The sequence below is a fragment of the Musca autumnalis genome, unplaced genomic scaffold (assembly GCF_047663935.1).
Source record: "Musca autumnalis isolate F117 unplaced genomic scaffold, ASM4766393v1 scaffold_4, whole genome shotgun sequence".
Lineage (NCBI taxonomy): Eukaryota > Metazoa > Arthropoda > Insecta > Diptera > Muscidae > Musca > Musca autumnalis.
In genome coordinates this window covers 65,923,001-65,939,930 of record NW_027411977.1, presented here as the reverse complement: position 1 = coordinate 65,939,930, position 16,930 = coordinate 65,923,001, and the positions used below count along the sequence as shown (strand labels likewise).

Here is a 16,930-nt window from a genome sequence, read left to right as displayed (position 1 = left end):
GGTTTTTTCATAGTAGGCTGTTTTTTTCTAGGGGAGGGTTACTAACGCTCTTATAAGTGAACGCGCGGCACATGTTAGCTCACTACCTTTAACGGGTGTTAAAGGCAGATTCCCAGGTGACACCACGGGGAGGTCAGTGTCCACTTGAGATCAAAGAGGGACCAAGATAAATCCTTGGCTTTGCCATGTTAAAACCGGTCAGGACCGTTCCTTGGTATCTTCCATCCCCTACGTCACCCTGCACTACACACGGTTTCATGTGTTTTTTTGCACCTTTCAGGCTATTTTCTCTGGAAGTGTGGACTTGTCCCTGATGACGTTTATACCATCGTATGGGGGCAGTGAATACAAGTTGTTACAACAAAAAACAAAGCGATTCGAGGGCAGGTCCTTAATCGACTCTAAATTCAAACAAATATTAGAGTATTGGGTTATTTTAGTCAGGTTCTTCTACAACCCCTCGAATCGTAGTGTTAGTGTTGAGAGTAACTTAAATGCGAATACATTTAAATTACTACTTGCTTACTCACTTAGCTGGTTATAGCAGGACGTTTGTACTATGATCTACATATGCATATTATTTTGCTGTTATAAGCTGCTAATGTTCAGCTGCATAAATGACCCGCATCTGGAATTTTGAACATTTTGCGAATAGCAACAAACTTCGCCTCCTTCAAGTGGAAAAAGGCCAATGTCCACAACTGTGTACTTTCAGCTGCTGAATACCACTCAAATGTGCGTTTGGCATAAACGGATAAACGTATGTATGCATGAACATGTCCACAGTAGAATAGCTTTTAACAGCGTTCATTGTGAATATCTTATTTAGTGGGCATTTGGCGTAGGTTAGAACAAAAACAGCAAAAACAAATCGTTTCACAGTGGCAATTCTCTTGGTAAATCCAATTTTCAATGGCTTGGGATGTCTCTTTATTCTGGTTGTTGTTTCGCTTGTTTTGGTTAAATGAAGCATTTCATGGGTCGTAGTAACCAGTATTCGAGAGGCCACAGACAAAGGACCCACATCAAATAGGTGCTGTTCACACAGAATGTTTTGTTTTTCAACTGGCCACTTAACCAATGAAATGCTTTTCTCCGAAGGATGGTACTTGGAATTGGTTTTGGTGTTGGTCTTGGCCAACAGCGATTTGAAACACTTTATTAAAAGTGATTAAAGGAGTTTTGGTTGTTTTAGTTTCACACAAAAGAGGATTCTTTGAAAAATTCTATTCTATTGTATGAAGGGCCTCTTGAATTTTGAATTTTACATGTACTAAAATATTGTTAAGAATGTAACAAGTAGTGAATATTAAAATTGTAACGCAAATGTGTATTTGTAAAATATTAGGAAATATTAAGGGGAAATTAATGTTTTGTAAAGGTTTATCTACCGCGCTAAAATTTATTTGTGTCTACTGACTCTTGTCTGTTATATTGTGGTTATCATGTGGAAACAATGATTTTTCCAAAGCTTTCAATAAAATATCCCACACCATTCGTTTCATTAAACAGTACGTTTTCGGATTTAGTTCAAATTTTTATAAACACTTAACCCAGATATGCCCATTGCTTGATCGTGATCATTTTAAAAGTATTTTTATATTATTTTAGAAGCAAATGTGAAATAATAACAGTATGTTTATATGTTTTTTAAAAATTTTTTGAAAAAAGTGGTTTTTGAGGCCTCTTTTGGACACAGGGTTTTATTTTATAACTGGGAGTTGTGGGACACAAAACATTTGACATATAGTCCAAAGACACCTTTTCGGCATCTAGTTAACGTTTTTTCGTAGTAGGCTCTACATCGTGTATGTTTTCGTTATAAAACTACCCAATAATTAGTCGGTTATAACGCAAATCATTGTAAAAACTAAGCGATAGGTGGCAACTTCGATGAACTAGACCTCAAAACTCAAAAATACTAGCTCAAAATAATGGAATCACATAATATCCCAAGTGCTACAGATGTGTACTGATTATATCACCAAAATAAACGGTACTTTGATAAACATAACATATCAAATTAGCAAGAATTTTGTGTGTCCTATATATAGGGCATTGGGCATATCTGGGTTAATTGTATATCTACAATGTAGATTCTACATATGTACATAGATGAATATGTGTAGTTCGAGTTTGATCAACTAACAATTGCCTGTTCACTAGTGATATCTATGGCATTCCCGGTGCGACTCTACCGTGATATGCAGGTTGATGCAGTTTTTTTCTGCCGGTTTCTGCCCATATAACACTGTGAACGAACACAAATTTTGGAGCAGAGATAATTCCTTTTGGGGATGAAAGCCCTTTGTAAGTGTATTAAGAATCCCGAAGGACAGATCCACCGTGAATCGAACTTTCGAGTTATGGCGTGATGAAGTTTCTGCTGAAGACCCTGCTAGGCATCTGAAATTAGCGTTATATCTTTGTTCACTATTGTTTTAGCTTATTTTTGAGATGATATGTCTGTCAAATCGAATGAGGATTATTTTCGTAGAGCACTTCGACCTTCTAACTCGCTTCCTTCAATGTCCTTTTCGCCGCTATAAAAGTACCATAAGATGACGTTTTTCAGCTTCAAAATGTTCTACAAAAATGTCGCTCAGAAAATTTTAGGTACGGCTCTCATTGACAAATAATCGATTTTGTCGCTTCATCCACGTAGCACCAAAATAGTGAAAATATTGCAATGTAATTCTTTAGGGGCTATTTCAAAACATATATAGATATATTCAGACTTCAATACCAAAAGTCCTAGCCGTTATATAATGATGAAGTCCTAGGAGTAATCAAATGTTCTTTGAAATCTCCATCTTAAATGTTTCGAGCTCCTAACAACATACACGGTGCTCTTGAAACAATTTTAAATGGAAGGTGCTTACACCTCGGAAGTGTTTGTGGATTCTGAAACTACAATGTTCATAGATGAGAACAATCAAAAAACAAAAAAATCGCCGGAGCGCTTTTTAAATAAATCCCGATTTAAGTTGACATTTTTAGGGGTTGTTTATGTTTTCGCGATTTTGCTTAGAAACCGCATTTCCTATCAAGATGGGACTAAATCAAATATTGTAGCTATGAAAATTCTCTACAAGATCGACCTTTATGGTGTTTTCGTAGTTTTTACCATTTTTGAGATACAGAAGTTCAACTTGGGACAATGCACTGACTGTATCGCCCCCTTATAAAACAATGTCATGTAGGGTGCGCCTTAACTAACTTTTGATGAAAACCGCTTACACAGGGAAAGTTTTTGTGAATTCTGAATCAGCAGTGTTCATAGATGAGAAAAATCCAAAAACAAGAAAAAATCGCTGTAGGGATTTTTAAATAAATCGCGGTCAAAATTCACATTTTTAGGTGTTTTTTAGGTTTTTACGATTTTGCTTGAAAACCGCAAGTCCAATCGAAATGGAGCTAAAGAAAATGTTGTAGCTGTCAAAATTCTCTAGAGGATTGACTTTATCAGCTTGTACCATTTTTGAGATAAGGAAGCTCAGTTTACATTTTTAGTTTTTTTTGTTAGGGTTTCGCGAATTTGCTTGAATACGGTAAGTCGTATCGACATGTGACCTGAGAAAATCTTAAAGCTGTGAAAATTCTCTACAAGACTGGCTTAAGTTACTTATCCTTAGTTGTAAAATTTTTTTAGATATATAAGTTTAAGGTGGGAATTTTCAGTCATGACATTGTTTTATAAGGGGGCGATACAGAACTGAATTGAATTTGAATTTTCCCAATTTGAACTTCTATATCTCACAAACGGTAAAACCGACGAGAATATCATAAAGGTCAATCTTGCAGAGAATTTTCATATCTACAACATTTGTTTAGTCCCATTTTGATAGGAAATGTGGTTTCTAAGCAAAATCGCGAAAACCTAAACAACCCCTAAAAATGTCAACTTAAATCGCGATTTATTTAAAAAGCGCTCCGGCGATTTTTTTTTTGTTTTTTGATTGTTCTCATCGATAAACATTGTAGTTTCAGAATCTGCAAAAATTTCAGAGGTGTAAGCACCTTCCATTTAAAATTGTTTCAAGAGCACCGTGCATATTCTGACCGAATTGACTATAATTTAATGCGCTGTGTTTCCAGTCGTTAGGAAGCTTCTTCATCAAAAATTGAGGACACGATTGTGTATATCCCCCATATAACGTTATCTCCCGATCGTAGGTGTTATATATTTATAACCTCAGCCTTTAGGCTAACGTGGGTATATACACTTCCATACGATCAAAAAATTAGTTTCTCATAATATTTTGTCCACTCCTTCGAGTATCTCATCCACAGAAGTTCAAAATTTTTCGCTAGAAAATTGTGCACATCGTAATATTTCTAGGTTGGTCATGATTTTTTTGCAGCAGAGTGAGGCTCTTTTACGACGGTACAATTTTTTCCCGAACAAATCAACACTTCCTCAGGTAATGTACCAAAGTTTTAAATAATCCAGCCGGCACCATCTCAAATGATTGATGAGGGATAGCAAAAACTTTGCTCATCGTAAAATTTCTTCAAAACTTACATCAACTTGAGCAGAATGTTGAAGAGATCACATGGAACGACGTCTCCTTGTTCGAAACTTTTTTTGATACTAAACTGTTTTAAGAGATTCTTTCCTATTATAACTGAGGACCGGGTTAACGTCATTTTAGAAACTCGAACGAATCAAAAATTCAGACGTAGCTTGGAATAACTTTGAACGTATAGGGCTGTCGAAGGCTGCTTTATAATGGACAAAAATATGGTAAGTGTCGATTTGATTATCTTGAGTATTGTTCAGGATTTGGAGCAAAGCAAATATCTGGTCTGGTATGGCCCAAAAATTTCATTGACCATAAGATTTAGTCGTTCACAGAATATCCCAACACTACCTCTATAATTAGAGCGCAAAGTCTTATCTCCTTTCGTATCTCTCCTTGTCTTATTTCATTGATTTAGTGTATCGCCTCCAGTCTTGACTGATAAACTATTTGCTCCTGCGGCCTTATCCTAGTCGGTTGGTTTACACACAACAGCATCATCTGCTAATGGATCTGTGGTATTAGTGTCGTTTTCGTTAGTTTTGAATACTTACAGTTTGGAACTCACAGATAACCTTGCTCGGCTCTGCAGGATGATGTGCCTGTACTAAAGCCGTCAGTTTGATGTTTAACTCTTTGACAGAATTTTTGGATTTCTTTGTGGCTCCGGTATGTCTCGATTTGTTCACGCTTCCACTTTTCCATTTCTTTTTTTTTCCTGCGAAAAATACGTTTCTACACTCCCCTTTGTTTTCGATACCTTATTCGTGCGCTACGGGTTGCTACTGATTGTAGAGTACCTGTATATGCCGCATTCTTCTCTTATGTAGGAGCACGACACTCCTGGTTATACTATGGATTTCTTGGTGGAGCATCTGGTATCCAAGAATGGATTTTGCGGATGTTTGCATTGAGTGGGAAATACTTTGCTAATCTGCTGATATATTATCGAGACGAGTGGTGCTTTTTTTTGCAGCTGTTACACTATAGACACTGAATTTTCCGACTGTTGGACCAAATATATTCTCCTTTCCAATTAAAACCGGCTAGAATAATTTTAATGTCACGGTCATATGTGTTTTTTTAAGCGCCCGTAAATGCGGAAAGTGTTTCATCTACCGGGGTGCAGTTGGGGACCAAATGTTTCAACCTCCGATTAATTATAAATTCGCAATCAAATTCGTGCTTCATATTGTGGCAGCTATAAACCAATGCATCACATTTAGGTGTTGTTTGACGCCTTTGCCAATCCACGTAATTCCTGTATGGCAATAATATCGGTCTTGTACTTTGCAAGTACATCCGCCAGTGCATAGGTTGCACCTTCTCTATAAAGAGGAGCAGATTCGCAGATCATGGTCCTTAAAACGTTGCGGAGGTCGTCAACTGTAGAGGGGTTTAATTTTCTTTTCCCTTTCATAGTAGGCTTACTAATCCGACAAAATCGATTAGTTGTCAATGTGAGCCGAGCCTAAAATTTTCTGAGCGACATTTTTACGGAACATTTCGAAGCTGAAAAACGTCATCTTGTGATACTTTTATAGCGGCTCTTAAAATATGGGACGAAAACGACATTGAAGAAAGCGAGTTAGAAGGTCGAAATGCTCTACGAAAATAATCCTCAATCGATTTGACTGAAGACATGTCATCTCATAAATAAGCAAAAACAACAGTTAACAAAGATATAACGCTAATTTCAGATGCCTTACAGGGTCTTCAGCAGAAACTTCATCACGTCACAACTCGAAAGTTCGACTCACGGCGGATCTGTCCTTTGGGATTCTTAATATACTCACCAAGAGCTTTCATCCCCAAAGGAATTACGAGGGCTGCACGATAACTATCAATCAATGAAAACACGAATATTTACCATCAAAAATAGTTGTAACATTTTCCTAAGTAGCCTCCATTTGTTTAAGCCTGCTAAACATGGTTTTTGAACGCTTTAACAGCATCTCCTGGCGACGAAGATCGTTGACCACGCCTTTTTTGGATATGCTGGAATCGGTTGAAATCATTGGATATCCAGTGAGGGCTGTACGGCGGTCATCCGGTCATCAATTTCACTTTTTGTCAGGTCAAGCAAACTCTGATTTGTATCGATGTGTGAGAGCTCGCATTGTCATGTTGCAGAATGATTCGTGTTCTCTTGTTCGTTTTTCGAATTACTCAGGAGACTTCAGGCAAACAAATTGTCAGAATTAACCGTCCTACATTTCTCACGCCGTATAGACGCCACATGGTCGCCGAAGAAACCGCCGACCATTTGCGTCGAAGTGCTTCTTACATGAACGACTTTCGTTGGATTTGGCTCGCTTTAGAAGGCGGTCGATTCCTGTTTTTTCGGGCTGCTAAATATAGATCCAAGATTCGTCGTTTGTGACGATCTTATAAACGTCGTTTGAAGCACCGCTATCGTTTTTATTCACAATTTTTTGAACTAATCCACAAGAAACCGCCGACCATTTGCTTCGAAGTGCTTCTTACATGAACAACTTTCGCTGTATTTGGCTCGCTTTAGAAGGCGGTTGATTCTATTGTTTGTTTCGGGCTCCTAAACATAGATCCAAGACTTTTGGTCTGTGACGATCTTATAAACGTCTTTGGAAGCACCGCGATTTTTGCACCAATCCACAAGAGTTTTTTTTGAGCGATTGACCTATTATGCTGGATCTAACGAAAAAACCCCATTTTTGCGGCCATGTGTTGTGAAGGGGAAGTCTTAGGACTCGTTTCCCCCCACACGGAGCAGCGGCTAATTCGCCGTGACAGAGAAGAAACAAATGTAAAGGGGTGTGCGAAAAGAACAAAGGAGTAGTCAGTAGTGAACGGTGATCAAGAACGGATCGGAAAAGTAGTACGCGTGCGTGTGTTATTGGTGACGGGGAAAAAGAACATAGTGAGCGCAGTCAATTGAAGTTTTGGTTGTGGCTGTTCCTGGTCGAGGGTTAACGTGAGTACACGGAATTAGACTATCTATTTTATTTGTGAATCCTATCTCCTCCTAAGTGATTTTTTTTGAAGTTAGAGTGAATTTAGACCGGATTTACGTGATTTTCGTGAGTGACGGAGGCTCGATAGGTCTCCAATTGTGCCGGGAACGCAAGGGCCGACTGGTCTCACAGTTTTAGAGATTTTTTTGTGTTTAATAACGGGCCGACAGGTGTAACGTGACCGCTACATTGCAAAACCGCCCCTCTGATATTACATCCAGTATCAATACAAAAGTACCTTATCAGTGCATGCATAATCCCAACTTCACGCATAATTACAACTCCATTCATACATTATTTAAACTTCAGTGTATTTCCTGGTTGTCTCGCCTTACAAATAATTCTCATTCACTCCGTAAACCCGTAAGATGTTTAGAATTTGTCGAGTGCTGGCGTTAAACGAAGTACAATATAAGACGTGTGGCATTGTCCGCAGTCATTTGAACCGAACCTAGCAACAGCCGTCGGCCCTGCGATTCGTTCGCTCCTGTCGACCCGTTCACTGCTTGCTATTTGTTCGCTTCTGTCGATTCGTTCGCTCCTGTCGATTCGTTCGCTCCCGTCGTTTCGTTCGCTCCTGCCGATTCGTTCGCTCCTGCCGATTCGTTCGCTCCTGCCGATTCGTTCGCTCCTGTCGATTCGTTCGCTCCTGCCGATTCGTTCGCTCCTGCCGATTCGTTCGCTCCTGCCGATTCGTTCGCTCCTGTCGATTCGTTCGCTCCTGCCGATTCGTTCGCTCCTGTCGATTCGTTCGCTCCTGCCGATTCGTTCGCTCCTGTCGATTCGTTCGCTCCTGTCGATTCGTTCGCTCCTTGCGATCCGTTCGCTCCTGTCGATTCGTTCGCTCCTTGCGATCCGTTCGCTCTATTGCCTAACTATACCCGACTCTTCTCTTTACAGAGTAGCAACCCGAAGAGCACAGAGCCGACGCCTGCCGAGCCGACAGCCAACCGAATACCACCTAGCCGAACTCCACATCCGAAGACTAACGAGCCGACAACCAACCGAATACCACCGAGCTGAACTCCACATCCGATGACTAACGAGTCGACAACCAACCGAATATCACCGAGCCGAACTCTACATCCGAAGACTAACGAGCCGACAGCAAACCGAACTCGAATACCAGCGAGCAATCCGAGACTGTTCCCAATTGCACCAACCACTACTGTTAATACTGAAACATTGAATATTCTGAATACTTCGTAACTGTATAAATAAAGCTTTAAAACTTAACTAAGTCTTTTCCTTCCTTAAGGTTTGTGGGTCCTTAAGACGACCCTGGCAACGGCTGAGCTGACCTCAGCCTTCGGTAAAACCACTCGTTATACAGGTCTCCCCTGCTTCCAATAACGTGAGGGCCGACTGGTCTCACAGTTCTAGAAATTTTTGTGTTTAACGGAGGGCCGAACGGTCTCCGAAGGTGCCAATAAAGTGGGGGCTGACGGGTCTCACAGTTTCAGAGATTTTGGTGTTTTACGAGGCCGACAGGTCTCCCCTACTTCCAATAACGTGAGGGCCGACTGGTCTCACAGTTTCGGAGATTTTTGTGTTTCAATTGTGCCGGAAAAGTGAGGGCCGACAGGTCTCGCAGTTTCAGAGATTTTGGTGTTTTCCCGAGGGCCGACAGGTCTCCCCTACTTCCAGTAACGTGAGGGCCGACTGGTGTCACACTTTAGAGATTTTCGTGTTTAACGGAGGACCGAACGGTCTCCGACGGTGCCAATAACGTGAGGGCCGACTCGTCTCACAATTTCAGAGATATTTGTGTTTTACAGAGGGCCGGCAGGTCTCCCCTACTTCCAATAACGTGAGGGCCGACGGGTCTCACAGTTTTAGAGATTGCCGTGCATAGTAGAGGGCCGATTGGTATCGAGTGTAAATGCTTTGTAAGTTATCCGAGGGCCGGAAGGTATCGATTTAGTTACTGATTTTAGCTAGTGAGTTGGAGGACCGAGAGCCGTTAGGTCTCGAGAATTAGGGGTTATTCCAAACTATTTGAGGATTTAAGGTCAGGGCCGGAAGGTCTTAATTTAGTTGCTGAAGCTTGTTAGCGCATCCGAAGGCCGAAAGGTCGCAATTTAGTGTCTGAATTCAGTCAGTGCGTTCGAGGGCCGACATGTCTCGTAATTCGGGTTTATCCTGAGGTGGCTGAGGGCCGAAGGGTCTCGACTCAGGTAGCTGTAACAAAAGGCCAGACCGGTCTCCTGCATAAGGTTGTAGTTTAGCCGAGGGCCGAAAGGTATCGATTTAGTTGCAGAACGAATCTAGTGCATCCGAGGGCCGAATGGTCTCGTGAGTACTCCGCTATTCCAGAGGGCCGGCCGGTGTTGCGAATTAAAACCTATTTAGTGCACTCGAGGGCCGGAAGGTCTCGAATTTGCTGCAGGACTTAGTGTAACTGAGGGCCGAAAGGTCTCACAACTATTCTGTTCAAAGGAGGCCGAAAGGTCCGGCCGTGGTGCTAAGGTGACTGTGTTGTTCCAGCGAAGCGGTGGGAAACTCGACTTTCAAGAGGAGGATCCGGGAACGATAGAAGGTTTTTTCGGGCGATGCCATCTGTAACAGTTGTTGAAAGTTTTACATGATTGAATTGTACTATAAAGGAAATAAAGATAGAATTTGTAAACTGAAACCAAAAGTCTTTTCCCTCTCAGTCACCGCAAAATATAAATTTCTGTGGCGAATCCCGAGTATACCCCAGCCGGCAAAAACAGGTCGTTACAGTGTTCATACAATATCAAATGTTACTTGGTGGAATAAATTCCCAAGGTTGCCTCTATCTTACGGTATTTAACATGGCGATCTTGTATTATCCGTTCACACCCGGCTTAATTTTTTTCTGGCACAACGGCCGCCTTTGGACGATCCTCACTACCTTCGTTTTTAGCTTGTGTCGGTCACAATTGAAGTTTTTCATAATAAGATGGCCCTTAATCGACATACAAAGGTTTAGTTTGATCGATGCACTCTTGCCATGATTATCCACGTCGAAAATTGTGAAAAATTATCGGACAAAAATGTTCACAAGTAAATTTGATTTTTTTTTTTGCAAAGTGTTCGTATGACAAACTGTTCTGAGTACGTTTAGGCTCAAAAATGTCAAACTTAAAAAAAAATCAAATGGCAATGTTCATAGATGAGAAAAATCCAAAAACAAGAAAAAATCGCTGGAGGGATTTTTGAAAAAAATCGCGATCAAAGTTCACATTTTTAGGTTTATTTTAGATTTTCGCGATTTTTTTTGGAAACCACAAGTTCTATCGAAATGGGTCTAAAGAAAATGTTGTAGCTGTAAAAATTCTCTAGAGGATTGATCCTTATGATTTGATCAGATCAAATGTTTAAGTTTTATTCAAATGGCGCCTGGCAACACGCGGTGATGCCTAGGCCAGATAGTTGTCGTGCAGCTCTCGTATGCCAATACTGTAATATGACAATGGTATAATATTATCTAAGCTGCATTGTAAAACAACTGACTGACCTTTGCCCGATGGCCTAATTGCAGGCAATGAAAATGTTGGTTTCAAACAATTTTATTTGGTTCCATTAGCGTTTACCAAACAAAAGATAAATCTGATTATTCCACTTCGTCCAAACATATAATCCAAAACAGTTCAGGTTAGTAGTTATCAGTTTCAGTCACCTCAATGCCATTTTATTGTTGATTACTCTATTTTATGGCTATAAATTTGTGTATTGCGTGTTTGAATGAAATTTACCGGCTTTCATATTTAAGTAAATGTGTTGGTGTCCATTTCAAATGGATATATATCTATATTAGGGGGCAAAACGCAATGTGTCCTAAAACCACTTCCTTCTATTTGCCGGTGTAAACTATTTTTGCCACTAAAAACAAAATTAAAGAAAATGTTGTTTCATTCACATTTTCTTTAATTTTGTTTTTAGTGGCAAAGAATATTTACGGTAAAATTAAAGATAACAATTTTTTCTCAACGAAAATATTCAAATATTGAAGCCAACAAAATTAAGTAATTAAAGCTATATTTCCTTCTTACACACATACAGATTTGCTTTCACTCATAGCAATTTATAGCAAGAAAAAAAGTTCAATTAAAATGAAACTTACCCTGGAGTTAGTTGTGTATAGTAAATTTTCATCTCTTTTTAAGTAAGTGTTGCATACACAGAGGCTCAAGTCATTACATTGGCTTGTACAACAGCCATACACATAAGCCACGCATCCTTGAAAGGATGCCTTTGGCTGTTATTTATTTTATGCCCGTGTTGGCATAAGTTGTGTTGAGTCGTATTTCAGTTCTTTTGTTTTTTGTTTGCGAAGGACAATTTCATATGGCAAGCAACACATAAAGCAATAAGGATTTATTACTGTGCTATAAATACATACATATGTATATACAAAACAAAAAAAAAAAAACTTAGTCAACAAGTAAAGGGATAAGAAAATGTAAAAACAAAATAACAACAGGAACAAAAACATTAAATATATTGCTTTTGTTTTGTTTTAGCATGGATAGATAAGCAAAATTATTACTACTTTTTGTTGATATATGTATAAATACATACATACATTACGTTTTATCTACATCTACACATGTGTTTATGTATGTTTATTTATATAGCTTTTCTAAACCCTCAGGCATGAATAGAAAAGATGCACTAAAGATGCAATCTGAAAAACAAAACGGTGTTATGTTCGACCCCACCTAACTTTTCCAACATGGTGGATAATCTTTGTATGAAGGCAAGACAAAGATGATCCTTGATGTACTAGAAAAGTTGAATACTGTGCTTTTGACCAATATTCTTATTCTTTTTATTTTCCAACGGATGATTGGTGTATTTATGGCAGTGTCGAGGTAGATGCAGGATTTAACTACCTTAAAATTTTAAATACCAACATCCACAGGTGGTCCGAGTTATGTACATTGCGCGTCGATACCATTAACATGGTCTTATCGTGTGTGTTACCAACTTTAGCAGATGATCTTTCTATTTTTTTTTAAGATATCAGTTACTTCGTTTACGGATCGACTTATGATAGCAATGTGGTACTATGTGGCTATTTATGTATATTTTGTATTTTTTTAAGTTTTATTTTTTTTCATTTTGTTCCAACGGAATGCTGAAAAGTTCCTATGAAAGGCCGTTTCCTTGTCCGAAATCTCTTTTGGTTCTAAACTGTTCGAAAAGGTTGTTTCCTATTTGAACTGAGGTCGTGGTATCAGTTAATGTTATCTTAGAAAGCCCAGGTGAGTTTTGCGGAAATGCTCAGAGCTTAAAATACCTTTGAACGTATAGGGCTGCCGAAGGCTGCTTTATAAGACAATAAATGGTATGGATCGATCCGCATCTCATGGGTCTCTTCCAGGATTTGCCGCAAAGTCATTGGTGGATTTGGTGGAAAGCCGCATTGGTATGGCCCAATTATTTGAGTGTTCATAAGCTCTACACGGTGCGCCTTAACTAAATTTAAATGAAAGGTGCTTACAACTGGGAAGTTTTTGCGGTTCATACATGAGAAAAATCAAAGAAACAAAAAAATCGCCGGAGGGATTTTCAAATAAATCGCGGTCAAAGTTCACATTTTTAGGGCTTTTTTAGGTTTTCACGATTTTACTGGAAAACTGCAAGCCCTATCGAAATGGGACTAAAAAAGTGTTGTAGCTGTGAAAATTCTCTAGAGATTTGAATCTTAATATTTGCTCCTAGGTTTTACCATTTTTTGAGATATAGAAGTTCAGGTCACATTTTTAGGTTTTATTGTTAGGTTTTCGCGAATTTGCTTAAGAACGGCAAGACTTATCGAAATGGCACTGGAGAATATCTTATAGCTGTGAAAATTTTCTACAAGATTGGCTTTTGTAATTTTTTCCTAGGTTGTACGTTTTTTGAGATATATAAGTTTAAGTTGGGAAATTACAGTCATGACATTGTTTTATAAGGAGGCGATACAGTCAGTGCACTGTCCCAATTTTAACTTCTATATCTCGAAAATGGTATGATGAAATTTGGCTGCGATTTAAATTGAAAATCCCTCCTGCTATTTTTTGTATTTTTTTATTTTTCTCATCTGTGAACATTGTAGTTTCAGAAACTGCAAAAAATTCATAGGTATAAGCACCTTTCATTTAAATTTAGTTAGGGCGCACCTTGTCGAAAGGTTACGTCACATTAGGCAAATATTTGCTCCAGCGACCGGCAGGTGTGCGCTTACTGAGAGCAAGGACCGTAAATAATGCATTGCAATGTATGCTCACTTGCTCTGAGTAAGCGCACACTGCCGGTCGCTGGAGCAAATATTTGCCTAATGTGACCTTACCTTAATCGCAAACACAATATCCCCGACATTTCCTTATATGCAATAGAGGATAGACTTTGCACCAATAATTTGAGAGTACAGTCATATCTCCTTTCATGTGAACAGAATATAGGGTGCTCGCGTTCCAATCATCTCTTTCCTCCTGCCAGATGTTGCTAACTAACTGATGTATACACTCCATCAACAGACACAGCCCTACATGAAGTCGTTAGAACTATTGAGATGTCCTTGGAGCACAAACAATACACCTTAGCCGCTTTCTTGGATATAGAAGGCGCTTTCAACAACGTTAGCACCTCAGCAGTAGAACAAGCTCTATATAACATCGGCGTGGAACCATTCATCAGTGGTTGGATTACCACCATGCTGCAGAGTAGAGTCATTAATGCCACACTGGGAAATAGCATGCTGTCGAAGAACGTAAATCGAGGAACCCCACAGGAAGGGGTGATCTCGCCACTGCTTTGGCTCCTTGTGATTAATGAAATCCTAAGCAAACTTGACCATATGGGGATTAAGGTGGTTGCTTATGCGGACGATGTTGTAATGATCATCTCTGGTTTATTTCCGTCCGTGCTGAGTGACATCATGAGCGGAGCCCTGAAATCACTGGATTCTTGGGCCACAAGTAGTGGTCTGGGGGTGAATCCAGGGAAGACTGAGATGGTGCTATTTACTACGAAAACCAAATATGCAATCATCAATCTTTCTCGACTACGAGGTCAAGAAATACCACTATAAGATCACGCCAAATATCTAGGCGTTATCCTAGATTCAAAACTGTCATGGAAACATAACATGGAACATCGTGCTCATAAAGCAACCGTTGCATACTACACATGTCGCAAAATGTTTGGGAGCCGCTGGGGTCTCAAACCCAAAATGGTGTTATGGATGTACACCAGCATAATAAGACCAATACTCACATATGGAGCACTAGTTTGGTGGCCAACAGTGGGAAAGAAAACAATTCAGAGAAAACTATACAGCATACAAAGATCGGCATGCATCGGGGTGACAGGGGGAATGAGAACTTGTCCGGCTCAAGCCCTCAAAACAATGATGCATATACTGCCAATAGATCTACACATCAAAGCAACTGCGGCCTGTAATGCTACGTGCTCTAGGAACGTGGAGAGACAGAGTTTACGGACATGCCTGTGTGCTTCTCAATTTACCAGGAAAAATAGCAACTAATGCCGATTACTGCACACCTGCAATAACTTTTGATCAGCCTTTTAAAGTTAAATTTCCAAGCAGGAAAGAATGGAAAAATAGAACTCCACTGACGGGGTACGACATCATTGTATACACGGACGGCTCTAAGATGAATTGTGGAGTCGGCTCTGGTGTCTACTCGGAAGAAGCAAACATATCTAAATCCACAAAGCTGCCTGAAGATTGCAGTGTTTTTCAGGCGGAGATACTGGCTATAAAGGAAGCTTGTAATATACTTCTACAGCACCCCTCACCAAACTCAATAGGAATTTTTGTCGACAGTCAAGCGGCGCTCCTAGCATTGAAGTCAAACATTGTCACATCAAAGCTGGTGAAGGAATGTAAAGAAGAACTTGCTAAGCTAGGGCTTCTGACCAGAGTAGTTCTTACTTGGATCCCAGGTCATAAGGGTCTTGTTGGAAACGAAAAAGCAGACGAACTAGCTAGAGCGGGATCTGCTTCTAACGAACTTCCAAGGCCGTCAGTCGCAACACCAATGGGAGTAGTTCAAATACTATCTTTCACAAGCAGAGATGAGATGGGACAAGACTGAAACCTACAAAATATCAAAATCTACATGGCCACACTACAACATCAAACGTACAAAGTTCCTGATTAGCCAAAATCGACGGAACCTGGCAAGACTAATTGCGGTGGTAACCGGTCATTGGGCCATTGGTAACCATGCAAAGCGCTTACATATTCCACACAATGACTACTGTCGCAGCTGCGGAAACGAAGAAGAGGAAGAAACGGTTGAACACCTCCTCTGCTCCTGCCCTGCACAATTGCAAAGAAAATTTAAAACTCTTGGACGACCGTTCCTACACGATCTTGCTGAGACAACCGAACTGGGTCTGGGAGACCTTCTGAGGTTTCTCAATTCATCAGGCTGGATATAATTTACCAACATACTATAACGGAATAACAATCTCTATCCGAGTGGTGTGGTTTTCAAAACGGTATATTTTAACATACTAATTGAGGCTATGAAGATTTTAGCCACCACGTAAACCAACCAAACAACACTCCATCAGTGGATGCTTCGGCCTCATTATTCATCATCAGGTTTATTAATGGGTTTACCTCATCTTGGCTGGGCGGTATACACTCAATACCACTATCTGGGATTTAATCGGTGGTTTCTTCGTTAGCATTAGATACCAACAGTTTGGAAAAATGTTCTTTCATGAACACGCTACCGGTATCTGTAACAACAGTATCTTCCTGGTTTCTATAAGAGGTGTCACTCTTTGGTAGAATGTTAGGACTTCATTCTGAGTCCAGTAAGTTTCGATTTTTTCGCACTCCCGCTTTTTCATTTCTCTCTTCTTTCTGCGGAAAAGACGCTTCTCCTCTCTCCATTTCTCCCGATACCTTTCTCTTGTGTGCTATGCATTGCTTCTGATTGTAGAGTAACCCTGTATGCCGCATTTTTTCTTCGGTAGAGGTCTCTGGTATCCAAGTATGGATTTCGCAGCTGTTTGCATGAAGTGGACAACACTTTGTCATTTTGCTAATATATTATCGAGACGAGGAGTGCTTTGATTAAGCTATTGGGCCTATTGAGTAAAAAATGCTGTTGCTATCTGTTGTGATTGCACCTTACCGATGTAAAATTTCCGTGTTGAGGCTGATCGTACTTTATTTGCTACGTTTTATAGTGTACGTATCCTAGCTGCAATAATGTGGTTATCCGCGTCTATGTTGGCTTCTCGGAACGATTGTACATCCAACAAGCTCGATGAATGTCTTCCATCTATCACAACGTGATCAATTTAATTTCGTGTGCTTTAGTGTAGAGGGAGCGCGCAATTGCCACTTGGGTATAAAAAGGATTTCTTGTTGGAAAACAAGACACAAGGGAACTGATGAGGATCTGTGTCGAAATC

At 39.9% G+C, this 16,930-nt stretch overlaps 1 protein-coding gene across 2 annotated transcripts in view; it reads left to right on the top strand.

Moving 5' to 3' along the window:
• Window positions 1-16,930, top strand: part of unc-13-4A (BAI1 associated protein 3) — a 595,010-nt gene that overhangs the window by 232,303 nt on the left and 345,777 nt on the right. The gene's annotated exons all lie outside the window — the stretch shown is intronic.